This window comes from Balaenoptera borealis (genome assembly GCF_965194805.1).
Source record: "Balaenoptera borealis genome assembly, contig: HAP1_SCAFFOLD_712, whole genome shotgun sequence".
NCBI classification, from domain to species: domain Eukaryota; kingdom Metazoa; phylum Chordata; class Mammalia; order Artiodactyla; family Balaenopteridae; genus Balaenoptera; species Balaenoptera borealis.
Genome location: NW_028123488.1, coordinates 325,367 through 352,839, shown reverse-complemented (window position 1 = coordinate 352,839; position 27,473 = coordinate 325,367). Strand labels below are relative to the sequence as shown.

General features: G+C 41.1%; 1 long non-coding RNA gene across 2 annotated transcripts; it reads left to right on the top strand.

The window, feature by feature from the left end:
• The first annotated feature begins 464 nt into the window (after positions 1 to 464).
• On the top strand, positions 465 to 27,473 carry LOC309621433. 2 transcript variants are annotated; one of them, XR_014240019.1, is made up of 3 exons: positions 465 to 544; positions 3,759 to 5,363; positions 27,192 to 27,473. It is a non-coding gene; the product is annotated as an uncharacterized lncRNA (long non-coding RNA). The 2 variants fall into 2 exon arrangements; XR_014240018.1 differs by lacking the exon at positions 3,759 to 5,363.

The window sequence follows — 27,473 nt, the reverse complement described above, 5'->3', positions numbered from 1 at the left end:
ATAATCTGACAGAATATCCCTTGACTTGGTTTTTCCTTGTGAAGAGCAGACAGCACTGCCACCTTGTTGCCAAAGTTTTGTCTGATTTGAAAGTGCTTAAAAATCAAGTGAACGCCTGCTGTGAAAAAGAGCTTACTCTCTCTCCCTCTGTCAGTACTTGCGAAAACAGGAAAACAGCGTAAAAGGAGATAGCACCATGGGACTGAATTCAATAATTAGCATAATCATGATGCTCCGTATTGTTCCCCAGGGCACGCCCCTTGGCCAGATCTCCCATTAAGAGGACACCAATGTTGTCCCAGCGAAGAAATCCCCGCACGCATGATGCAGATCAGCGAGTTCCTGCCCGCTGCGCCGGTGCAGTTAATTTTAGCCAGGGTTTGTTCTATGAGTTGTAAACCTGTTTACCCAAGTAGAAGTTAGCAAGCTGAAATGTGACTTCTCCGCCCCATGGGAGAGGCGTCTATTTTAGACTCAGGTTGTTGGTGATCCCCAGAGAGCAGTCTTTGAAGAATTGCAGCCCGGATTTCCTTTGAAAGCACTTGTGAGTACTGGGTGAATCTTTCAGATTTCTCTTTGTTCTTTTCTCCTTAAATCTTCCTAATGTTGCTATCATAGTAATTTTTTATCTCTTGGGAAAACTGGGAGCTCTGGGGTGGGCACTTTAGAGGCTTCTAAGAATGGTGGCGAAAGGGCTTTCCTTAAATGTATCCTAATACAAGAAACCTGCCTTACTCCATTTTCCCAAGAGAAAGTATGTGAGTCTTACTATTTTTATCTTTGCAAAAGCAATCTGTGGATTGTTACATACTTTATCTGCTCAAATATTTGATTAATGGAATGGTGTGTCATTGAGCTTCATTTTCAATGGTAACCTAACTCTTAGAGGGGAAAAAAAAAATGTTGAAAGTGGATTCCTGTTACACTTACTGTGAGCTACAAGTTTATGTGCAGAAATAATGGGAGTGTCAAATGTAATTTTGTAAAATGTGTAGATGGACAGTTTTTGTCAAAGGAGGATTTGGTGCTTAAATCCATATACTCCTAAAGAGAAGCCCTTAAAAAATAAAATGAATTTAGGAGGAAGCTTTTGGAAAGTAATTGAAATTGTCTTCTGGAAGAATTCCCTAATCTTAACTGCTCTTAATGTAACAAGTCGCCAACTTAAATTTGGACTGAAGAAAACTAAAGATTTTAATGTAGAATATTTTCAATTAAGTCTGAATCACCTTGCTTAGTTTGAAGTGTGTTTTAATTCAGAAGACTCGGACTTCATGCCAAACAACTTGCTTATAACACAGAACCTGGCAGGAATTTCTTTATCAATTAATACGTAGATTATCTCCCCCCTGGGAATGTTGATTTTAATGAAACAGTTCTAACAGGGGGTAGCAGCTGCTCCCAGGCGTTAGGGCTCCATCATCTGTGGGCCCGGAGGAAGGGTTGCCCTCAGATGCCATTTTCCATTTGGAAAGCTGTATCTAAAGACTTCCTTGTTACTATGTATTGTCTGATTTTAAATCCGAACAAGCCAAGGTGCCAACAATGAAAGGAAATGTTTCAGTGGTACATTTAGTAGGAAAAGAATGTAAGATGGGGAAAATAGAACTGAGTGTGTTCTTGGGCTGTTTTTAGAAATAAACTTTTTTTTTTTTAAACTTAAGTCTTTTTATTGAGTAGAAGAGAAATTTGCCATCCGGATTCATTGTAATTATAACAGAAAAGTCTGTAATGTCATCTTCAGCAGTTAAAGGGACTTTGTTCCAGGATGTTCTTCAGAATATATACTTTTATCCAAAGAGAATAACTGTTCTTACTTTTGACTGTTAATAAGGCACCATCAGAGTCTCAGTGGAGTGTTTTTAGAGGTATACTGTGGTTGGGTATTAGATCCTTTTCAAGCTATTACTCATCCGCTCAATTGTCGTTTGGTCCTGCAAAAAAGAAAAGCTGTTTAAGATTTATCCATGTTTTTAATTTAACAGAAAGAAGTTTCCAAAGGTGTTTTTACTACAAGGAAGCATATGTTCTTTTAGGAGGCGTTACTAAAATGCTTGTAGACACTTTCCGAGTGTTTGTTTTTGTGATTTATGCGCTTTGAGAGAGTGACCTAGGCCAGGAGGTGATGTCAGTGTCAGGGTGGGAATTTCTCCTGTTTGCTGGAGCCGCGATTCTCCTCCTGCTGTTCACCCCGGGTGCCTGGTAAAGGGACAGTGGTCTCGGTGCCCTCCTGGGAAGAGGCTCTTTTGACTACTTGTGATCTTGGCCGTGACCAATCACAATGAGCTCAACCTAGAGTCACCAACAGGGGATCCAGATGCTGAGAAACGTGGGCAGCTTTGTGGCCTGTGGAAGGAGCCCGGGACCCGTGGTTTCGGCCGCGTGCCGGGCACGCCTGAGCCTCCCGTAGCCCTCCTGCACTTAACTTGGGGCAGGTGTGTCCTCCAGCGCTGTTGAAGCTGCTCTCCCTGGCAGCCTGCCCTCCTGTCCTAGTCCTCTCCCTCCTAAAATAGTTACAGCCCCAGAGGCTCTGACAGAGTGACTCCTGATGGCGGTAGATTTCTTTTACTGTGACGTCATTCCTAGACAAGAGCCGTCTGCTCTGAAGCTTGGCGGGGTCTTCAGGGAAGTGGAGAGGAACCTTTTCTCTGGCTCCCCTTCATCCACATGCGGTTTTTAATAGGCAACTGTGCGGCCAGACTTACATTATCTAACAGGTTGCCTTTTGGTTGGGAGCCTAATGCATGTGCTCAGTGATCACACTTTTAGAATGTTCTCTTTCAGAAGGAACTCTTGCAGGAATAGGATTTGACACATTGAGTTCCGGATGAAAGGAGCAGTGAGCAGAGGGGTGTCTTCAGCGCTGCCTGTCTTGGGCACAAGTGTATGGTAATAGGATCTGGTCCTTGGCAGGAATGCCGATTGCTTCTGGAAATGCTGGGACGGCTGTTACTATTTAGCATGTATTAAGCACCCCCAGAGCCATACAATGCACAAAGAAAGCATAGTTCCTACTCTCAAAGAGCCCACGTGCTCAAATTAGGCGGGACAGAGCCTGGGCCGCGACTTGCACACTGAGTAAACCTGCAGAGCAAGGAATAGAAGGAAGGAAAGGAAGACAAATGGGGAGGGTCGGGGGTCACCCGTGGGCTGCTTTCTGTCCATCTGGGCTTCCGCCTTGTAGGATTCGGGCAGCCGGCAGTGCCACGGGGCCCTGCTTCCCTGTCTCTTCCAGCAGCTGGGGAAGTGATGGAGGTAAGAGGGGGATGGCCCCCAGGCCCCGATCCACAGCCCCAGGTCTCTGGGACGATTCCCCACACAGGGAAGGAGATCAGGAGTTTCATCTGCACCTGGAAAGGGACGGTTTATTAGCCTATAAAGGAGGAAACTTGATACCGCATAAAAGTAAGGAGCATCTGGGCTTCCCTGGTGGCGCAGTGGTTGAGAATCTGCCTGCCAATGCAGGGGACACGGGTTCGAACCCTGGTCTGGGAAGATCCCACATGCTGCGGAGCAACTAGGCCCGTGAGCCACAATTACTGAGCCTGCGCGTCTGGAGCCTGTGCTCCGCAACAAGAGAGGCCGCGATGGTGAGAGGCCCGCGCACCGCGATGAAGAGTGGCCCCCACTTGCCGCAACTAGAGAAAGCCCTCGCACAGAAACGAAGACCCAACACAGCCAAAAATAAATAAATAAATAAAATAATTTAAAAAAAAAAAAAAAAAAAAAAAAAAAGTAAGGAGCATCTTTCTCCACAGAGTGATGTCTGGATAGAAACCTGAATTTGGGTTCCCGATTTTCTCTCCCTCTTAAACTGATACACGATTGAACAAGTTACTTCATCCCCAATCTGGTTGGGGATGTCGAGTCAACAGTTGTATTAGTTAGAGAAGTGCTCTGAGCTTCTCTGAAGAAAGGCGTTTCGAAGGTCAGCTCAGCATTACTGCAGCCCGGAACGGTGTCAGAAGGACAGGAATCAGAGGCAGCTAACAAGGCAAGCTCGGGTATTGGAGAGTAATAAACGGAGGATGTGGTATGAATCTGTGAGTCATTTTCCCTTTATAGTCAACCTCATCCCATCTCTGACTAAGGTTCCGGGTCTAGTTCACGGCTCCACAACTAAAAGGGACTTGGAGAGATCCCAACAGAGAACCTCAAAAATGATTAAAGGGTTGAAAAATGATGCCTATAGTAAGATGTTAGGGAATGTCTATTATTTAGGCTGAAGGGAAAAAAATGACCAGGGGACGCTTGAATTGTTATTCCAGTATCTGTGTGCCTCTGGACCAGGGGATGATGGCCAACTAGTATCCAGTTCTACTGAGGATGTAAGGGTTCGGTCCAGTAAGGGTTAGGTTAGAACCGTGGTCCTCAATGTGTGGTCCTAGTACCCTCAGCATCAGTACCACCTGGGAGCTTGTGAGAAATGCACATTCTCAGGCCCCACCCAAGACCTGTGGATTCAGAAACTGTGCAGGTGGGACCCAGCAATCGTGTTTTAGCTCACCCCCCAAGTGATTCGGATGAAGCTGGAGGAACACTAGATGAGGTACAAAGAAGAGTATTACAAAATGGGGAATTGGGGTACTGGAAAATATAAACGTTTTTCCTGAAGTCATCTAAAAATGGGTTTATATTTGTTTGCAGTGTCTTCAATATTCTGTCTGAAGTCAGGAGTTAAGTGACCTGTCACAGCCCCCTCTAGCCCTAACTTTGCTCTGGATTTCCTCTGTCACTGAGAGAAGACTAATAATTACCCAGGAGAATTTTGCAATTACTTTTCCGAACTCAGTAGTTAAGACAGTGCCCATTTCAGATGGGGAGCAGATGAGATATTGTGATAGAAGTCATATCGTGTTATATCTCCTGCTTTTGCTCTATCACAGTGTCATTAAATAGACTGTCTGCTCCCCGTGTGACTTCTCAGCAGCCACCTGAGGGCAGGTTTGGGCAGCTGGGAAAATAGGGAGCCCCTTGATGTTGGCCCGTGACCCCTCTGTGCCGCAGGCTGCTGTGACAGTCCCCATTTCAGGGGGGCTCTTCCCCATTTCAGAAGAAGCGTGGGGACAGGGGCAGTGTGATGCCACCCCATCTTCCCAACTCTGTCCCTTCCACCTGCAGGATGCCATCCCTCGTGCCTGCACGGGGAGTTCCACCTGCCACCTGGAAGCTGGGGACAGGGGGACCTAAATATATTGTGGTAGTGGGTCTTCCTTAGAGCCGGAGGATAGGGACCTGTTTATCCTGTTGTTTTGTCTCCGCAGCAAACAACCAACGGGACACCTAGTGGGCACTTAACACAAATACCTAGTGAATTATTCCGTTGCACCGTCCAAGGCCACAGGTGCTCCGCCCTTGCCCGTGTAAGTAATGATCTCGAATCGGACAGCTGGCAGTTCTGACCCTCCCCAGTCCAGGTACTTACTCCTGAGTACCTCTCCTCCCCCCGCAGCCCCCCATTTTGCACATAATAAAAATGCATCTTAATTTAGTTGTCTTTGCCCTTTTGTGTATTTTTCCTTTGTACTTTTGCTTGAAGGAGTTGTCTGGGGTTGAAAACAAACTACGGAGAGTGTGTGTGTTACACTTTGTATAGCGTTTAGGACAATCAGAGCTTCCTGTGATCAGAGTGAAGAAAGGGTTCTCTGAGGACATGTTTTGCCAGTGCTGCCTAGAAAGTGTCGCACCAGGATCGCACTGTTGTCCCCAGAGAGGCCACGTCCCGCCTTGGCCCGGCTCTGAGGCCCTCAGAGCTCAGCGCTGGGAATGGGGATAGTGGCCTCCTTAGCTTTTATAGCTGTTCTTTATCACACATTTGCAGAGTATTCAACATTCCTTCAAGTGAGGGCAGTCTGGCATAGACTCGTTTGCCTTGTCATGGGAGACAGAGGGTGAAGGGGGCAGGTGAGTATTCCAAGGCTGTCACTGAGTCTTCAGACCTCGTTATGTTGGAAAAAACTGACTTCTCAGACATGAGGCTGCGTGTACTGTCACGTTCTGCATCTGTGTCCACGCACAGAGTATGTGAGACCTGGTCCCTGTGGTGGTTGCACACAGAGAAGACAGGTTTGTCTTAGTGATTCAGAGAGCAGAGACGACTGACTTCTAGCGCCCTGGATCAGTCTCTGAATAGAAAATACTATCTTTAAAACCCCTGAACTCTCAATAACTATATATCCAGTAGAGGAAATCCAAATGGCTGCTTGATTTGGTTCTTCATGGTAGCAGGCAAAAGGCTATTTTCATTTCTGTACAAAGAGAAATGACAAAATCGTCTTCTTCGGTATTTCGCCCTGGCAAAAGTAATTTTGTTTCTAAAATCAGTCATATCTAGTCCACAGATGTGTCATTAAAAATGAGAGTGGTGGGACTTCCCTGGTGGTCCAGTGGTTTAAGAGTCTGCCTGCCAATGCAGGGGACACGGGTTCGAGCGATGGTCCGGGAAGATCCCACATGCCGCGGAGCAACTAAGCCCGTGCGCCACAACTACTGAGCCTGCATGCCACAACTACTGAACCCACGTGCCACAACTACTGAAGCCCGTGCACCTAGAGCCTGTGCTCAGCAACAAGGGAAGCCACCGCAATGAGAAGCCCGTGCACCGCAACGAAGAGTAGCCCCCGCTCGCCACAACTAGAGAAAGCCCGTGCGCAGTAACAAAGACCCAGCGCAGCCAAAGATTAATTAATTAATTAATTTTAAAAAGTTTTTTAAAAATGAGAATGGTTAAATGGTTTGGGATTAACTTTGTCTCATGGTAGTTGTTGAGTCAAAAATTTTAATGTGTTTGAAAGGAGAGGAAAAAAAACCTCCTTAGCTGGTTATTAGACTACACAAGAATGACTCACCTAATAATTCAATAAAAGATCCCCAGAGACAACCAAGTAAGGTATAGGTTAAATAATTTATGGTGTTGCCATATAATGCAACACACTGCAGCCATTTCAAATGATGATGTTGGATGTACATGGAGTAAAACTAGCAGGTTACAGAAAACGTGTATCACCTCATTTTTTGAATGGAAGGCATTTTTAAATGGGCTAATGCCTTTAATTCCTGTTTTAAAAGGAAGGCATTTATATGTACATAAAAAAAGAATGCAGTGCACCAAATATAAACAATAGTTATCTGTAGGAAATGAGCTCATGCATGATTTTCCCCTGGCTTTTTGGTTACCTGTATTTTAGACTTTTTTTCTTCAACGAGCATATATTACTTATGTAATAATGAAAAACTTTCTTTTCAAAAAGGAACTATTGTCATTAATTTCCTTTTAATAAATTTATTTATTTATTTATTTTTGGCTGCGTTGGGTCTCTGTTGCTGTGCGCAGGCTTTCTCCAGTTGCAGCGAGCGGGGGCTACTCTTCGTTGCGGTGCACGGGCTTCTTATTGCGGTGGCTTCTCGTTGCGGAGCACGGGCTCTAGGCACACGGGCTTCAGTAGTTGTGGCACGTGGGCTCAGTACTTGTGGCTTGCGGGCTCTAGAGCACGGGCTCAGTAGTTGTGGCGCACGGGCTTAGGTGCTCCGCGGCATGTGGGATCTTCCCGGACCAGGGATCGAACCCGTGTCCCCTGCATTGGCAGGAGGATTCTTAACCACTGCGCCACCAGGGAAGCCCTGTAACTCATTTTAATTTTGACTTCTATATTTTATTTAATTCACCAGTGGCCTCCCAGTGGCTTACATAATTAACGCCTACCCCTGTGGATAAAACTAGTGCACCAAAATGTACACAAAAACAATGGTCATTTTGCAGTGGTGGGCTAGGAGCATTGTTCCTTGCCTTACTTTCTCCTTTTCCATATTTACCAAAAATTTTATATGCACGCGTATTATTTTTACAATGGAAAACTGTAAGGCAGAGACTTGAGATCTTGTTTCTTGGGAAGAGGCCCACATAGGCTGATGTGTAGCAATTACCAGTGAAGGTTGATCCTGTTAATTCTGCAGTGTGAAGGGCATTCAACAGGGGTCTGCCGTCACTACTGGGTGCTCTGGAGGTTCCGTGAACTCTCACGTGAATGTCAAATTGGCCAGGGTCTCAGGTTCAGTGTTTTGTGGAGAGCGAAGACAGGGAGCTGGGGAATCCAGCATATTTTAAAGAGTCATTAAAATGGTATGCCTAGTGTTACGATTACCCACTTAAGTTTTGTCAGGGGCCATCCTTCTGGATCGTATATCCAGAGTAGTGGGTGGTGGAACCATGTGCTGGGGGCCTCGGGTAGTGTTTCCACAGTACTTAGCTCTGTGGTATCTGCGTGTATCTCAGCAGCGTTTACTGAGGTGAGTGATGGCCCTGTAGGAGAGCACCGGCTGTCTCAGTTACTTCTGCCACACGCTGCCAGGATGTCCTTGTGGCCTTAATCAGAAGGCTGTTTTGGGGAGCTGCTTTGGTACGGGTGGCCGTTGATTTAAGAAAGTCTTGAGCAGAAGCAGGAGACCTCCCTTTCTCCCCGCTTTGTATGGTGAGTCGAGAGGGTAAGTCCTTTTGATGGTTATGTAAAGGGTCTCTCATTTCGTCTGTTCCTAAGCCTCGGCCCAAATGAGTGGATCCATCCCCAGGTTCACTTGAAGACGGAGGTCTGGACTGAGATTCAGTTGAATCCACTTTCAACAGGACTGATACCTTAAGCTTAATTTAAAGCCAAAGAGCCTTGAGAAACCAGAAGGAATCTAGGATCCTGTACAACCATGTTTTGACCTAGTCTTTGGTTCAGAACCTTTGTTACTCATCAGGAGTGTTTCCTGGAATCCTGAGAACTGAGAAAGCTGGTTTTTCAAGTTTCCTTCCTACTGTTTTCATCCTTACAAGGAGCGTTCTTCTCCTCATCCTCTCTTTCCTTTCTTCATCATCTTTGTCTCTTTCTCCTGCACTTATACAGTAGGAATAATCTCGTAATCCTTCTCCACACTCTTGCCTCCCCGAGGAAGTAAAGACACATCCCCCATGGGTTTATCTTCATTTTCTCTGGGCAGGGGAGGGGAAAAGAGCAGTGGGTGAACCGTTTAACCCAGATAGTCAGAGATTCAGTGGATGGAACCCTGTTCCCAGTGAGGACTGTGGAGGCCACTTCCGCACATCCTTGCCACCAAGCGGTTCCAACTTCAGTGAGACACAGAGCTATCCGCACACAGTGAGAGCACAGATGTGTATCAGGATGAATAAGCAGGTGGTCACAGTTTGAATGATAGAAGGCTTTGCCAGTTGAGTGGCACGAAGGAAGAAAGAGAGCATCTTTTTAAAAGGGATAAAGCAGGGACTTCCCTGGAGGCGCAGTGGTTAAAAATCCATCTGCCAATGCAGGGAACACAGGTTCGAGCCCTGGTCTGGGAAGATCCCACATGCTGCGGAGCAGCTAAGCCTGTGCACCACAACTACTGAAGCCCGTGTGCCTAGAGCCCGTGCTCTGCAACAAGAGAAGCCACCGCAATAAGAAGCCCGCGCACCGCAACGAAGAGTAGCCCCTGCTCGCCACAGCTAGAGAAAGCCCGCGCGTAGCAACGAAGATCCAACACAGCCAAAAATAAATAAATAAATTTATTAAAAAAAAAAAAAGGGATAAAGCAGATAAAAGTATTTCGTGAAACTATAAGCTACCTTAGAAAAGGCAGGAAACTGGTGGCTGTTGAGGGAAAGGGTGGCTTTTGTAAGAGCAAGAGGAGAATGAATCTTGGCTTAAAAATTTGGACTGAGTTTATTTCCTTCCTTTTTGTTTTTTTGTTTGTTCATTCCCTTTTTGTTTTGTTTTTGCCTTTACTCTGAAGATTAAAAGCAAAAATGAGAGGGTACAGATGTACTCAACGTAGCGAGGTGATTGGGAGTTATAAATGAGCTCATCTACTATCATAAAGGTTTAAAAAAAAAAAAACAGAGGGATTGCTTTCAACTTGACCTGAAATTAAAGTGGCGGCTGGAGCAGGAAGAGAGACTCGCTGAGTTGTTCCATCACTCTGTGCCCCAGCCTGCTGTGCAGACTTGAGGATCCCTGGGGACCCGGCAGGCAGTGCGTCCAGCCTCACGCCTCGTCTGTCAGGCCTGATTCTTGCCATCTCTACTTTTGTTTCCATTCGTTTGATTTTTCCTTGATCTTTAAGTCATAGTGTCTTCAGGCTCTGTGGCCTTGTCAGTAACAAGGAAATCCAGAATTTTTACTTGAAGAAAAATGACGACGCCTAATCCAGAAGAGACTTCTTTGGTCAGGTATAAAAGCTTGACCTTATCATACTAACTATTAAGCATTAGAAGGATATGGTTTTTTAAGTTTAGTTTGTATTGTGTTCTGAGAAGAAATGACCCCCAGTAGGCAGTAGTATAATAAGAAAGATTTTGTTTTCTGTCCCCTTATTAAATATTAAGTACTGAACTTTTAAGAACCCAAGTGATCAAATTGGATCCAGCTGTGTAAGAGCAGTACAGGTGTAGAGGTATCTTTTCTTAAGAGGCAAATCCAGTCACTTAAAAATTTACGTACAGTAAAATTCACTTTTTCTGGTGTACAGTGGTATGAGGTTTTACACATCCTCAGGTTTTTATGGCCACCAGCACAGCCAGGATACATAATAATTCCAACTCTTGTGCAGCTCCTTTATATTCAGACCTTCCCTCCACCCCTTGCTCTCTGAACTGTGAAAGTAGTCTCTAAGCCCCAAACGTCATGGTAGAGGGTGAAAATCTAACTAGCTAAGGGGACTTAAGCACAACCTTTGACCAGTAAATGTCTTATGCTGTCCCAAGGGTGATCCCTAGCAAGCCAGACTGAAGTATATAAAAGGGAGAACTATCTGAGCAGGGACATCAACAGCTCTACCCTGTAGGGAAAGTAGACTTCCACAGAATTAGTCCAGCCAAGTAAACAAACAACCAAATAACAACAACAAACCTCTGGTGGGGAGGGAGTAACCAGTAACCAGAGTTGCTACAATATATTATCTAAAATGTCCATTTTTCAACAGAAAATTATGGGACATGTTAGAGAAACTGGGCAGTAGAGACTGCTTTTGGAGGGGCCCAGTTACTCAACTTAGCAGACAAAGACTTCAAAGAAGCTATTATTTTATTTTCTTAGTTCAAAAACTAAAATAAACCATTCTTAAAGAATTAAAGGAAGGTGTGGGAGCAGTGACTCATTGCATAGATAGAGAGTATTCTTAAAGAGATAGAAATGATAAAAAAAAAAAGAACCAAATGTAGATATGACACCAAAAGCAAAAGCAGCAAAAGTAAGGACAGATAAATTGGACTACATCAAAATTAAAAGCTTCTGCACATCGAAAGACGCAATCAATAGAGTGAAAAGCCAACCTACAGAATGGGAGAAAGCATTTGTAAATCATGTATCTGATAAAGGGTTATTATCCAAAATATAAATGTGTAAAAAACTCCTACAACAACAGCAAAAAACAGCTTGGTTCAGAAATGGGCAAAGGGTTTAAATAGACATTTCTCCAAAGAAGATTTACAAATGGCCAGCAAGCACATGAAAAGATGCTCACCATCACTAATCATTAGAGAAATGAAAATCAAAATCACAGTGAGACATATCACCTCACACCCATTAGGATGGCTACTATTAAAAAACAAAATACCCATCAAGCCTCTTAGATAGCCTCAACCACCAGAGGGCAGACAGCAGAAGCAAGAAAAACTACAATCCTGCAGCCTGTGGAACAAAAACCACAGTTACAGAAAGATAGACAAGATGAAAAGGCAGAGGGCTATGTACCAGATGAAGGAACAAGAAAAAACCCCAGAAAAACAACTAAATGAAGTGGAGATAGGCAACCTTCCAGAAAAAGAATTCAGAATAATGATAGTGAAGATGATCCAGGACCTCGGAATAAGAATGGAGGCAAAGATTGAGAAGATGCAAGAAATGATTAACAAAGACCTAGAAGAATTAAAGAACAAACAAACAGAGATGACCAATACAATAACTGAAATGAAAACTACACTAGAAGGAATCAATAGCAGAATAACTGAGGCAGAAGAACGGATAAGTGACCTGGAAGACAGAATGGTGGAATTCACTGCTGCGGAACAGACTAAAGAAAAAAGAATGAAAAGAAATGAAGACAGCCTAAAAGACCTCTGGGACAGCATTAAACGCAACAACATTCGCATTATAGGGGTCCCAGAAGGAGAAGAGAGAGAGAAAGGACCAGAGAAAATATTTGAACAGATTATAGTCGAAAACTTCCGTAACATGGGAAAGGAAATAGCCACCCAAGTCCAGGAAGCGCAGAGAGTCCCATACAGAATAAACCCAAGGAGAAACACGCCGAGACACATAGTAATCAAAGTGGCAAAAATTAAAGACAAAGAAAAATTATTGAAAGCAGCAAGGGAAAAACGACAAATAACATACAAGGGAACTCCCATAAGGTTAACAGCTGATTTCTCAGCAGAAACTCTGCAAGCCAGAAGGGAGTGGCATGATATACTTAAAGTGATGAAAGGGAAGAACCTACAACCAAGATTACTCTACCCGGCAAGGATCTCATTTAGATTTGATGGAGAAATCAAAAGCTTTACAGACAAGCAAAAGCTAAGAGAATTCAGCACCACCAAACCAGCTCTACAACAAATGCTAAAGGAACTTCTCTAAGTGGGAAACACAAGAGAAGAAAAGGACCTACAAAAACAAACCCAAAACAATTAAGAAAATGGTCATAGGAACATACATATCAATAATTACCTTAAACGTGAAAGGATTAAATGCTCCAACAAAGAGACACAGGCTTGCTGAATGGATACAAAAACAAGACCCATATATATGCTGTCTACAAGAGACCCACTTGAGACCTAGGAACACATACAGACTGAAAGTGAGGGGATGGAAAAAGATATTCCATGCAAATGGAAATCAAAAGAAAGCTGGAGTAGCTATACTCATATCAGACACAATAGACTTTAAAATAAAGAATGTTACAAGAGACAAGGAAGGACACTACATAATGATCAAGGGATCAATCCAAGAAGATATAACAATTATAAATATATATGCACCCAACATAGGAGCACCTCAATACATAAGGCAACTGCTAACAGCTATAAAAGAGGAAATTGACAGTAACACAATAATACTGGGGGACTTTAACACCTCACTTACACCAATGGACAGATCATCCAAAATGAAAATAAATAAGGAAACAGAAGCTTTAAATGACACAATAGACCAGATAGATTTAATTGATATTTATAGGACATTCCATCCAAAAACAGCAGATTACACTTTCTTCTCAAGTGTGCATGGAACATTCTCCAGGATAGATCACATCTTGGGTCACAAATCAAGCCTCAGTAAATTTAAGAAAATTGAAATCATATCAAGCATCTTTTCTGACCACAACGCTATGAGATTAGAAATCAATTACAGGGAAAAAAATGTAAAAAACACAAACACATGGACGCTAAACAATACGTTACTAAATAACCAAGAGATCACTGAAGAAATCAAAGAGGAAATCAAAAAATACCTAGAGAGGAATGACAATCAAAACACGACGGCCCAAAACCTATGGGATGCAGCAAAAGCAGTTCTAAGAGGGACGTTTATAGCTCTACGAGCCTACCTAAAGAAACAAGAAAAATCTCAAGTAAACAATCTAACCTTACACCTAAAGGAACTAGAGAAGAAGAACAAACAAAACCCAAAGTTAGCAGAAGGAAAGAAATCATAAAGATCAGAGCAGAAATAAATGAAAAAGAAACAAAGGAAACAAGAGCAAAGATCAATAAAACTAAAAGCTGGTTCTTTGAGAAGATAAACAAAATTGATAAGCCATTAGCCAGACTCATCAAGAAAAAGAGGGAGAGGACTCAAATCAATAAAATTAGAAATGAAAAAGGAGAAGTTACAACAGACACCGCAGAAATACAAAGCATCCTAAGAGACTACTACAAGCAACTCTATGCCAATAAAATGGACAACCTGGAAGAAACGGACAAATTCTTAGAGAAGGTATAACCTTCCAAGACTGAACCAGGAAGAAATAGAAAATATGAACAGACCAATCACAAGTAATGAAATTGAAACTGTGATTAAAAATCTTCCAACAAACAAAAGTCCAGGACCAGATGGCTTCACAGGTGAATTCTATCAAACATTTAGAGAAGAGCTAACACCCATCCTTCTCAAACTCTTCAAAAAAATTGCAGAGGAAGGAACACTCCCAAACTCATTCTATGAGGCCACCATCACCCTGATACCAAAACCAGAGAAAGATACTACAAAAAGAGAAAATTACAGACCAATATCACTCATGAATACAGATGCAAACATCCTCAACAAAATACTAGCAAACAGAATCCAACAACACATTAAAACGATCATACACCACGATCAAGTAGGATTTATCCCAGGGATGCAAGGATTCTTCAATATATGCAAATCAGTCAATGTGATACACCATATTAACAAATTGAAGAATAAAAACCATATGATCATCTCAATAGATGCAGAAAATTCAATTCTTCCAATTCTCCCAAAATTCAACACCCATTTATGATAAAAACTCTCCAGAAAGTGGGCATAGAGGGAACCTACCTCAACATAATAAAGGCCATATACGACAAACCCACAGCAAACATCATTCTCAACAGTGAAAAACTGAAAGCATTTCCTCTAAGATCGGGAATGAGACAAGGATGTCCACTCTCACCACTATTATTCAACATAGTTTTGGAAGTCCTAGCCACGGCAATCAGAAAAGAAAAAGAAATAAAAGGAATACAAATTGGAAAAGTAGAAGTAAAACTGTCACTGTTTGCAGATGACATGATACTATACACAGAGAATCCTAAAAATGCCACCAGAAAACTACTAGAGCTAATCAATGAATTTGGTAAAGTTGCAGGATACAAAATTAATGCACAGAAATCTCTTGCATTCCTGTACACTAATGATGAAAAATCTGAAAGAGAAATTATGGAAACACTCCCATTTACCAATGCAACAAAAAGAATAAAATACCTAGGAATAAACCTACCTAGGGAGACAAAAGACCTGTATGCAGAAAACTATAAGACACTGATGAAAGAAATTAAAGATGATACCAACAGATGGAGAGATATACCATGTTCTTGGATTGGAAGAATCAACATTGTGAAAATGACTATACTACCCAAAGCAATCTACAGATTCAATGCAATCCCTATCAAATTACCAATGGCATTTTTTATGGAGCTAGAACAAATCATCTTAAAATCTGTATGGAGACACAAAAGACCCCGAATAGCCACAGCAGTCTTGAGGGAAAAAAACGGAGCTGGAGGAATCAGACTCCCTGACTTCAGACTATACTACAAAGCTACAGTAATCAAGACAATATAGTACTGGCACAAAAACAGAAACATAGATCAATGGAACAAGATAGAAAGCCCAGAGATAAACCCATGCACCTATGGTCAACTAATCTATGACAAAGGAGGCAAAGATATACAATGGAGAAAAGACAGTCTCTTCAATAAGTGGTGCTGGGAAAACTGGACAGCTACATGGAAAAGAATGAAATTAGAATACTCCCTAACACCATACACAAAAATAAACTCAAAATGGCTTCGAGACCTAAATGTAAGACTGGACACTATAAAACTCTTAGAGGAAAACATAGGAAGAACACTCTTTGACATAAATCACAGCAAGATCTTTTTTGATCCACCTCCTAGAGAAATGGAAATAAAAACAAAAATAAACAAATGGGACCTAATGAAACTTCAAAGCTTTTGCACAGCAAAGGAAACCATAAAAAAGACCAAAAGACAACCCTCAGAATGGGAGAATATATTTGCAAACAAATCAACGGACAAAGGATTAATCTCCAAAATATATAAACAGCTCATTCAGCTCAATATTAAAGAAACAAACAACCCAATCCAAAAATGGGCAGAAGACCTAAATAGACATTTTTCCAAAGAAGATATATAGATGGCCAAGAAGCACATGAAAACATGCTCAACATCACTAATTATTAGAGAAATGCAAATCAAAACTACAATGAGGTTTCACCTCACAGCAGTTAGAATGGGCATCCTCAGAAAATCACCAAACAACAAATGCTGGAGAAGGTGTGGAGAAAAGGGAACCCTCTTGCACTGTTGGTGGGAATGTAAATTGATACAGCCACTATGGAGAACAATATGGAGGTTCCTTAAAAAACTAAAAATAGAATTACCATATGACCCAGCAATCCCACTACTGGGCATATACCCAGAGAAAACCGTAATTCAAAAAGACACATGCACCCGAATGTTCATTGCAGCACTATTTACAATAGCCAGGTCATGGAAGCAACCTAGATGCCCATCGACAGACGAATGGATAAAGAAGTTGTGGTACATATATACAATGGAATATTACTCAGCCATAAAAACGAACAAAATTGAGTCATTTGTTGAGATATGGATGGATCTAGAGACTGTCATACAGAGTGAAGTAAGTCAGAAAGAGAAAAACAAATATCGTATATTAATGCATGTATGTGAAACCTAGAAAAATGATACAGATGAACCGGTTTGCAGGGCAGAAGTTGAGACACAGATGTAGAGAACAAACGTGTGGACACCAAGGGGGGAAAACTGCGGTGGGGTGGGGATGGTGGTGTGCTGAATTGGGTGATTGGGATTGACATGTACACAGTGATGTGTATAAAATTGGTGACTGATTAAAAAAAAAAAAAGAAGAAGAAGAAATTCAGTTTGGAAAATAACATAATTTGTATATGTTTGTTTGCCCTGTAAGGTGGCAATCTGAGTTTTCATTCATGGTTTTGGCAGCAAAAATTAGTAATATCAACTGAAAAAAGTGCCCAATATAAAAGTTGAGAATTATGTTTTATTTGGCGGACTTTCTGAGGACTCAAGCTTGGGAGGCTGTCTCTCAGGTAGCTCTGAGGGACTGCTCCAAAGAGGTAAGGGAGAAGCCAGGATATACAGGAGTTTTGAGATAAAAACCAGGTAGTGGAACATCAAAAGATTACTGTTAATTAAAGAAAACCAGATATCTCAAGTTAATGAATTTAGCGCTTTTCTACACGTGGGAAGATGCGAGAATCTGGGCTCACTGAAAACATTCCTTTGATATGCACCTTAACTATCTAGGGCCAGTATCCTTTTTTCCACCCTGAATCCCCTCAGGGTGCACAGTTGGGGATGGCTTGATGGCTGATGACTTGATGGCTGCACATCCTTTGTTTATTGATATGGCAGGCAGCATTTTTCATCCATAGTAACAAGCCATGTATCTATTGGGTTAGTCAAAAAGTTCGTTTGGGTTTTTCCACCTTATGGAAAAACCCAAACAAACATTCTGGCCAACCTAATATTTAGAAAAAATGGATTACATAAATTCATCATCATATGTATCTTTTAAAAATAAAGGGTGGCATGCATTGATACGTAAAAATCTGGAGTATTTATCAATAGAACAATTAAGCAAAGTGTATTGATAAAGATACTGAGAAATAAAATATTGCCTGCCATATCAGTAAGTAAAGGATGTCACAATCATCAGCAATTGCAGCATCGCAACAGAGAGCTGGTGAGCCCGGAGGAAACTCAGGATGTGAAAACACAGGATACTGGCCCCAAACAGCTGAGGTGCATATCAAAGGAATGATTTCAAGTTGTTTGGCATAATGTGTCCAGCACTGTAGCTTGCTGGTCGCTAAGAGAAGCTGGGTCTTGGTGTTGAGATAGAGATCTCTGGGAGATTTTCACCGTTTGGTATTACGTGGAGCTGGGAGGTCTCTTGTGGACCAGTGTCCTGAAGTTGGCTGTCCCACCTCAGAGGCACAGCTCTGATGCCTGGCTGGAGCATCAAGAGCCTTTCATCCACATGACTCAGAATAAAAGGGAGAAAAAATAGAAAGAAAGAAAGAGGATAAAATAAAATAAAGTAAGATAAAATAAAATAAAGTTATTAAAATAAAAAATAATTATTAAGAAAAAAATTTTTTAAGTAAAAAACAAAACAAAACAAAACAAAAAACGGACGGACAGAACCCTAGGACAAATGGTGAAAGCAAAGATATACAGACAAAATCTCACACAGAAGCATACACGTACACACTCACAAAAAGAGGAAAAGGGGAAAAAATAATATATCTTGCTCCCAAAGTCCACCTCCGCAATTTGGGATGATTTGTTGCCTATTCAGGTATTCCACAGATGCAGGGTACATCAAGTTGATTGTGAAACTTTAATCTGCTGCTTCTGAGGCTACTGGGAGAAATTTCCCTTTCTCTTCTTTGCTCGCACAGCTCCCGGGGTTCAGCTTTGGATGTGGCCCCACCTCTGCGTGTAGGTCGCCTGAGGGCGTCCGTTCTTCACTCACACAGGACAGGGTTAAAGGAGCCGCTGTTTTGGGGGCTCTATGCCAAACAACTAGCAAGACAGGAACATAGCCCCATCCATTAGCAGAGAGGCTGCCTAAAATCATAATAAGGCCACAGACACCCCAAAACACACCACCAGACGTGGACCTGCCCACCAGAAAGACAAGACCCAGCCCCATCCACCAGAACACAGGCACTAGTCCCCTCCACCAGGAAGCCTACACAACCCACTGAACCAACCTTAGCCACTAGGGACAGACACCAAAAACAACAGGAACTACGAACCTGCAGCCTGCAAAAAGGAGACCCCAAACACAGTAAGATAAGCAAAATGAGAAGACAGAAAAACACACAGAAGATGAAGGAGCAAGGTAAAAACACAACAGACCTAACAAATGAAGAGGAAATAGGCAGTCTACCTGAAAAAGAATTCAGAATAATGATAGTAAAGATGATCCAAAATCTTGGAAATAGAATAGACAAAATGCAAGAAACATTTAACAAGGACCTAGAAGAACTAAAGAGGAATCAAACAACGATGAACAACACAATAAATGAAATTTAAAATACTCTACAAGGGATCAATAGCAGAATAACTGAGGCAGAAGAATGGATAAGTGACCTGGAAGATAAAATAGTGGAAATAACTACTGCAGAGCAGAATAAAGAAAAAAGAATGAAAAGAACTGAGGACAGTCTCAGAGACCTCTGGGACAACATTAAACGCACCAACATTCGAATTATAGGGGTCCCAGAAGAAGAAGAGAAAAAGAAAGGGACTGAGAAAATATTTGAAGAGATTATAGTTGAAAACTTCCCTAATATGGGAAAGGAAATAGTTCATCAAGTCCAGGAAGCACAGAGAGTCCCATACAGGATAAATCCAAGGAGAAACATGCCAAGACACATATTAATCAAACTATCAAAAATTAAATATAAAGAAAACATATTAAAAGCAGCAAGGGAAAAACAACAAATAACACACCAGGGAATCTCCATAAGGTTAACAGCTGCTCTTTCAGCAGAAACTCTGCAAGCCAGAAGGGAGTGGCAGGACATATTTAAAGTGATGAAGGAGAAAAACCTACAACCAAGATTACTCTACCCAGCAAGGATCTCATTCAGATTTGATGGAGAAATTAAAACCCTTATAGACAAGCAAAAGCTGAGAGAGTTCAGCACCACCAAACCAGCTTTACAACAAATGCTAAAAGAACTTCTCTAGGCAAGAAACACAAGAGAAGGAAAACACCTACAATAACAAACCCAAAACATTTAAGAAAATGGGAATAGGAACATACATATCGATAATTACCTTAAATGTAAATGGATTAAATGCTCCCACCAAAAGACACAGACTGGCTGAATGGATACAGAAACAACACCCATATATATGCTGTCTACAAGAGACCCACTTCAGACCTAGGGACACATACAGACTGCAAGTGAGGGGATGGAAAAAGATATTCCATGCAAGTGGAAATCAAAAGAAAGTTGGAGTAGCAATTCTCATATCAGACAAAATAGACTTTAAAATAAAGACTGTTACAGGAGACAAACAAGGACACTACATAATGATCAAGGGATTGATCCGAGAAGAAAATTTAACAATTGTTAATATTTATGCACCCAACATAGGAGCACCTCAATACATAAGGCAAATACTAACAGCCATAAAAGGGGCAATTGACAGTAACACAATCATAGTAGGGGACCTTAACACCCCACTTTCACCAATGGACAGATCATCCAAAATGAAAATAAATAAGGGAACTCAAGCTTTAAATGATACATTAAACAAGATGAACTTAATTGATATTTATAGGACATTCCACCCAAAAACAACAGAATACACATTTTTCTCAAGTGCTCATGGAACATTCTCCAGGATAGATCTTATCTTGGGTCACAAATCAAGCCTTGGTAAATTTAAGAATATTGAAATCATATTCAAGTATATTTTCCGACCACAGCGCTATGAGACTAGATATCAATTACAGGAAAAGATCGGTAAAAAATACAAACACATGGAGGCTAAACAATACACTACTTAATAACGAAGCGATCACAGAAGAAACCAAAGGGGAAATCAAAAAATACCTAGAAACAAATGACAATGGAGACACGACGTCCCAAAACCTATGGGATGCAGCAAAAGCAGTTCTAAGAGGGAAGTTTATAGCAATACAATCTTACCTTAAGAAACAAGAAATATCTCAAATAAACAACCTAACCTTGCACCTAAAGCAATTAGAGAAAGAAGAACAAAAAAATCCCAAAGTTAGTAGAAGGAAAGAAATCATAAAGATCAGATCAGAAATAAATGAAAAAGAAATGAAGGAAACGATAGCAAAGATCAATAAAACTAAAAGCTGGTTCTTTGAGAAGATAAACAAAATTGATAAACCATTAGCCAGACTCATCAAGAAAAAAAGGGAGAAGACTCAAATCAATAGAATTAGAAATGAAAAAGGAGAAGTAACAATTGACACTGCAGAAATACAAACGATCATGAGAGTTTACCACAAGCAACTCTATGCCAATAAAATGGACAACCTGGAAGAAATGGACAAATTCTTAGAAATGCACAACCTGCCGAGACTGAACCAGGAAGAAATACAAAATATGAACAGACCAATCACAAGCACTGAAATTGAAACTGATTAAAAATCTTCCAACAAACAAAAGCCCAGGACCAGATGGCTTCACAGGTGAATTCTAACAAACATTTAGAGAAGAGCTAACACCTATCCTTCTCAAACTCTTCCAAAATATTGCAGAGGGAGGAACACTCCCCAACTCATTCTACGAGGCCACCATCACCCTGATACCAAAACCAGACAAAGATGTCACAAAGAAAGAAAACTACAGGCCAATATCACTGATGAACATAGATGCAAAAATCCTCAACAAAATACTAGCAAACAGAATCCAACAGCACATTAAAAGGATCATACACCATGATCAAGTGGGGTTTATTCCAGGAATGCAAGGATTCTTCAATACACGCAAATCAATCAACGTGATACACCATATCAACAAATTGAAGGAGAAAAACCATATGATCATCTCAATTGATGCAGAGAAAGCTTTCGACAAAATTCAACACCATTTATCATAAAAGCCCTGCAGAAAGTAGGCATAGAGGGAACTTTCCTCAACATAATAAAGGCCCTATATGACAAACCCACAGCCAACATCGTCCTCAATGGTGAAAAACTGAAACCATTTCCATTAAGATCATGAACAAGACAAGGTTGCCCACTCACACCACCATTATTCAATATACTTTTGGAAGTTTTAGCCACAGCAATCAGAGAAGAAAAAGAAATAAAAGGAATCCAAATCAGAAAAGAAGAAGGAAAGCTGTCATTGTTTGTAGATGACATGATACTATACATAGCGAATCCTAAAGATGCTACCAGAAAACTACTAGAGCTAATCAATGAATTTGGTAAAGTAGCAGGATACAAAATTAATGCAGAGAAATCTCTTGCATTCCTGTACACTAATGATGAAAAATCTGAAAGTGAAATTAAGAAAACAATCCCATTTACCATTGCAACAAAAAGAATAAAATATCTAGGAATAAACCTACCTAAGGAGACAGAAGACCTGTAAGCAGAAAATTATAAGACACTGATGAAAGAAATTAAAGATGATACAAATAGATGGAGAGATATACCATGTTCTTGGATTGGAAGAATCAACATTGTGAAAATGACTCTACTACCCAAAGCAATCTACAGATTCAAGGCAGTCCCTATCAAATTACCAACGGCATTTCTTACAGAACTAGAACAAAAAATCTTAAAATTTGTATGGAGACACAAAAGACCCCAAATAGCCAAAGCAGTCATGAGGGGAAAAAACAGAGCTGGAGGAATCAGACTCTCTGACTTCAGACTATACTACAAAGCTACAGTAATCAAGACAGTATGGTACTGGCACAAAAACAGAAATATAGATCAATGGAACAGGAAAGAAAGCCCAGAGATAAACCCATGCACATATGGTCACCTTATCTTTGATAAAGGCGGCAAGCATATACGGTGGAGAAAAGACAGCCTCTTCAATAAGTGGTGCTGGGAAAACTGGACAGGTACATGTAAAAGTATGAAATTAGAACACTCCCTAACACCATACACAAAAATAAACTCAAAATGGATTAAAGACCTAAATGTAAGGCCAGACACTATCAAACTCTTAGAGGAAAACAGAGGCAGAACACACTATGACATAAATCACAGCAACATCCTTTTTGACCCAGCTCCTAGAGAAATGGAAATAAAAACAAAAATAAACAAATGGGACCTAATGAAACTTAAAAGCTTTTGCACAGCAAAGGAAACCATAAACAAGACAAAAAGACAACCCTCAGAAAGGGAGAAAATATTTGCAAATGAAGCAACTGACAAAGGATTAATCTGCAAGATTTACAAGCAGCTCATGCAGCTCAATAACAAAAAAACAAACAACCCAATCCAAAAATGGGCAGAAGACCTAAATAGACATTTCTCCAAAGATATACAGATTGCCGACAAACACATGAAAGAATGCTCAACATCATTAATCATTAGAGAAATGCAACTCAAAACTACAATGAGATATCATCTCACACCAGTCAGAATGGCCATCATCAAAAAATCTAGAAACAATAAATGCTGGAGAGGGTGTGGAGAGAAGGGAACACTCTTGCACTGTTGGTGGGAATGTATATTGATACAGCCACTATGGAGAACAGTACGGAGGTTCCTTAAAAAACTAAAAATAGAAATACCATATGACCCAGCAATCCCACTACTGGGCATACACCTTGAGAAAACCATAATTCAAAAAGAGTCATGTACCAAAATGTTCACTGCAGCTCTATTTACAATAGACAGGACATGGAAGCAATCTAAGTGTCCATCATCGGATGAATGGATAAAGATGTGGCACATATATACAATGGAATATTACTCAGCCATAAAAAGAAACGAATTGGAGTTATTTGTAGTGAGGTGGATGGAGTTAGAGTCTGTCATACAGAGTGAAGTAAGTCAGAAAGAGAAAAACAAAAACAGTATGCTAACACGTATATATGGAATCTAAGGAAAAAAAAAAAAGGTCATGAAGAACCTAGTGGCAAGACGGGAATAAAGACACAGACCTACTAGAGAATGGACTTGAGGATATGGGGAGGGGGAAGGGTAAGATGTGACAAAGTGAGAGAGTGGCATGGACATATATACACTACCAACCGTAAAGTAGATAGCCAGTGGGAAGCAACCGCATAGCACAGGGAGATCAGCTCTGTGCTTTGTGACCACCTAGAGGGGTGGGATAGGGAGGGTGGGAGGGAGGGAGATGCAAGAGGGAAGAGATATGGGAACATATGTATATGTATAACTGATTCACTTTGTTATAAAGCAGAAACTAACACACCATTGTAAAGCAATTATACTCCAATAAATATGTTAAAAAATTAAAAATTAAAAAACTACAATGAGATATCATCTCACACCAGTCAGAATGGCTATCATCAAAAAATCTAGAAACAGTAAATGCTGGAGAGGGTGTGGAGAGAAGGGGACACTCTTGCACTGTTGGTGGGAATGTAAATTGATACAGCCACTATGGAGAACAGTATGGAGGTTCCTTAAAAAACTAAAAATAGAACTACCATACAACCCAGCAATCCCACTACTGGGCATATACTCTGAGAAAACCATAATTCAAAAAGTGTCATGTACCAAAATGTTCATTGCAGCTCTATTTACAATAGCCAGGACATGGAAGAAATCTAAGTGTCCATCATCGGATGAATGGATAAAGAAGATGTGGCACATATATACAATGGAATATTACTCAGCCATAAAAAGAAACAAAATGGAGGTATTTGTAGTGAGGTGGATGGAGTTAGAGTCTGTCATACAGAGTGAAGTAAGTCAGAAAGAGAAAAACAAATACAGTATGCTAACACATATATATGGAATCTAAGGGGAAAAAAAAAAAAGAGGTCATGAAGAACCTAGTGGCAAGACGGGAATAAAGACACAGACCTACTAGAGAATGGACTTGAGGATATGGGGAGGGGGAAGGGTAAGCTGTGATAAAGTGAGAGAGTGGCATGGACACATATACACTACCAAGCGTAAAATAGATAGCTAGTGGGAAGCAACTGCATAGCACAGGGAGATCAGCTCGGTGCTTTGTGACCACCTAGAGGGGTGGGATAGGGAGGGTGGGAGGGAGGGAGATGCAAGAGGGAAGAGATATGGGAACCTATGTATGTGTATAACTGATTCACTTTGTTATAAAGCAGAAACTAACACACCATTGTAAAGCAATTATACTCCAATAAAGATGTTAAAAAAAAAAAAAAAGGAATGATTTCAGTGAGCCCAGACTCTCGCATCTTCCCATATATAGAAAAGCGCTAAATTCCTTAACTTGAGATACAGTAAGTCCCTGCAAACGACCCTTCAAGTTTCAAACTTTCAAAGATGCAAATGAGCGTTCCATCAACGTTAGGTGTGAGTGAAACTGCAGCTTGCTCTCCACCTCCTATTGCTGACGATCCTTCAGCTCTACCATCTCCCACCTCCTCTCCCTCCTCCAGTCAGTAACTCTTTTTGCCTGTTCACTCGATGCCAGCCCCTGTATGCCAGCTGTTGTACTGTACTACTGTTCTTTTCAAGGTACTGTACTGTAAGATTAAAAATGTTTTATTTATTGTTTTTTTATGTATTATTTGTGTGAAAAGTATTATAAACCTATTACAGTACAGTACTATTATAGCCGATTGTGTTAGTTGGATACCTAGACTAACTTTGTTGGACTTACAAACAAGTTGGACTGATAAACGTGCTCTCAGAATCAGAACTCATTCTTATGTACGGGACTTACTGTACCTAGTTTTCTTTTATTAACAGTAATCTTTTGTTCCTACTACCTGCCCCTTGTTGCAAAACTCCTATATATCCTAGCTCCCCGCCTCGCCTCCTCAGAGCAGTTTTCTCAGGGTTACTTGAAATGCTGCCTCCCGGACTTGAAGTCCTCAGTATGTCCACTGAAGAAAACACAACTCTCAATTTTCAGGCTGTGAATATTTTTTTTCAGTTGACAATACCTTACCCCTTCTATAACTGTTATGGTAACCTACTGTGTTAGGTGGGTCCCTACCCTAGGTTTGATTGACAACACATTACTGCCAAGAACGTATGAAAGAGTTTATTACTTCCATAATGGAAGTGTCTGGGGAGGGCAGGGAAGGCCTCTTAAGTAGGTGGGAAGTGCCTTGACAGAACAAGGAAAGGAGCCTGGCCTGAGTTTTTTGTTTTTTGTTTTTTAAATTTTTATTGGAATATAGTTGATTTACAATGTGTGTTAGTTTCTGCTGTACAGCAAAGTGAATCAATTATACATAAATATATATCCACTCTTTTTTAGATTCTTTTCCCATATAGGTCATTACAGAGTCCTGAGTAGGGTTCCCTGTGCTATATAGTAGGTCCCTATTAGTTATCTATTTTATTTAATTTAAAAAAATTTTTTGGCCGCACCACACAGCACATGGGATCTTAGTTCCCAGACCAGGGATTGAACCTGTGCCTCCTGCATTGGAAGTGGAGAGTCTTCACCACTGGACCACCAGGGAAGTCCCCCTATTTTATATATGTTAGTGTGTATATGTCAATCCCAATCTCCCAATTTAACCTTCCCCACCCCCCTTTCCCCCCAGTAACTGTGTTTGTTTTTCACATCTGTGACTCTATTTCTATTTTATAAATAAGTTCATTTGTGCCATTTTTTTAGATTCCACATATAAGCGATATAATATATTTGTCTTTCTCTGTCTGACTTACTTCACTCAGTATGAGAATCTCTAGGTCCATCCATGTTGCTGCAAATTTTGGCCTGAGGTTTTTTGTTTGTTTGTTTGTTTTAATTGAGATTAGGAGGTGGGCTAGTGTGAGATTTTGCACACAAAGGCAGGGGCTACCAAGGATTTAATCTCTTACCAGCACCAAAGAAGTAAGCACCCAGGGCTTCTTGTCATCTCGTACAGATGTGGGGCACCAGGAGAAGGAAGGATGAGGCTTTAAAAGTTGTCAGCAGTCAAACATTAAAAAATGGAGTCAGACTTCTAGATTCTCATCTGGCATGTAAAGAGCTTAGAAGGGGACATTCCTATAATCCTCACCAGAAAAAAGCAAACAAACTTAAAATTAACGACTCGGATCTATCAAACCATTAATCACAGGGCCGACTGCTGTCTCCAAAATTGGAGAGACAGTAAAATAGAAATTTTGAAATATGCCCACAATATTCTGCTCTTAACAATGCCTGTCCTCAAAAGATTCTGTTTTACCAGTGCCTAACTGACATGGTGGGAGGGTGAACTAGGAGATAGATGGGCCCCTGGGCCAGACAGCTGGTGTTTGTCAAGTGGAGCAAAACTGAAGTTTTGTCCTCAGCCAGACAAGAATGATGCCCGTTTCCCTTCCTCCACTGATATGGAGGGAATGAACTGGCAGTGGGGAATTTGTTGCAGCAAAAATAGAAATGGAGTTTTTCCTCTCCTGAGAACAAGGAAAGTAAAGGGAACAGTGATCAGCCTAGAGAAGAAACCAACAGGCCTGAAAGAGTTAATCACTCCTAGCTATATTTTAACTGTTACTAATCTGTAGTGTCTGTAACTAGATTCATCCTTCACAAAGCTAACCTATCACTACCTGACACTATGTGAATTACATCCTGCACCTATCACCCCCTAACTCTGTGTGATGTAAATTACATCCTGCACCTGGTGTTTAAGCTCCCTGCACTCCCTTGTAACAAGTCACCCCTTGTCGCTTTTTGCATTTCAGAAAGAAGGTCACAGGCCAATAAGCCAGAGACAAACAGGCCCAGTTACCGGGTCGGGCCGCCTGACGCCAGATGTGACTGTTTTGAAATAATGCAAGAAGAAGAAAAATGCAAGACCTTCATGACTTCGATCCTTATCATACACCCCCAGACTTCGAGCCCCACCTATAAGATCTCCTCTGATTCCTCGGGAAGTGAGGGCACAGTTCTTGAGGCGCTAGCCTGCTGTGTTTTCCCCTTTGCCTGGCAAAGAATTAAAAGCTATCTTTCTTTTCCTCCAAAAA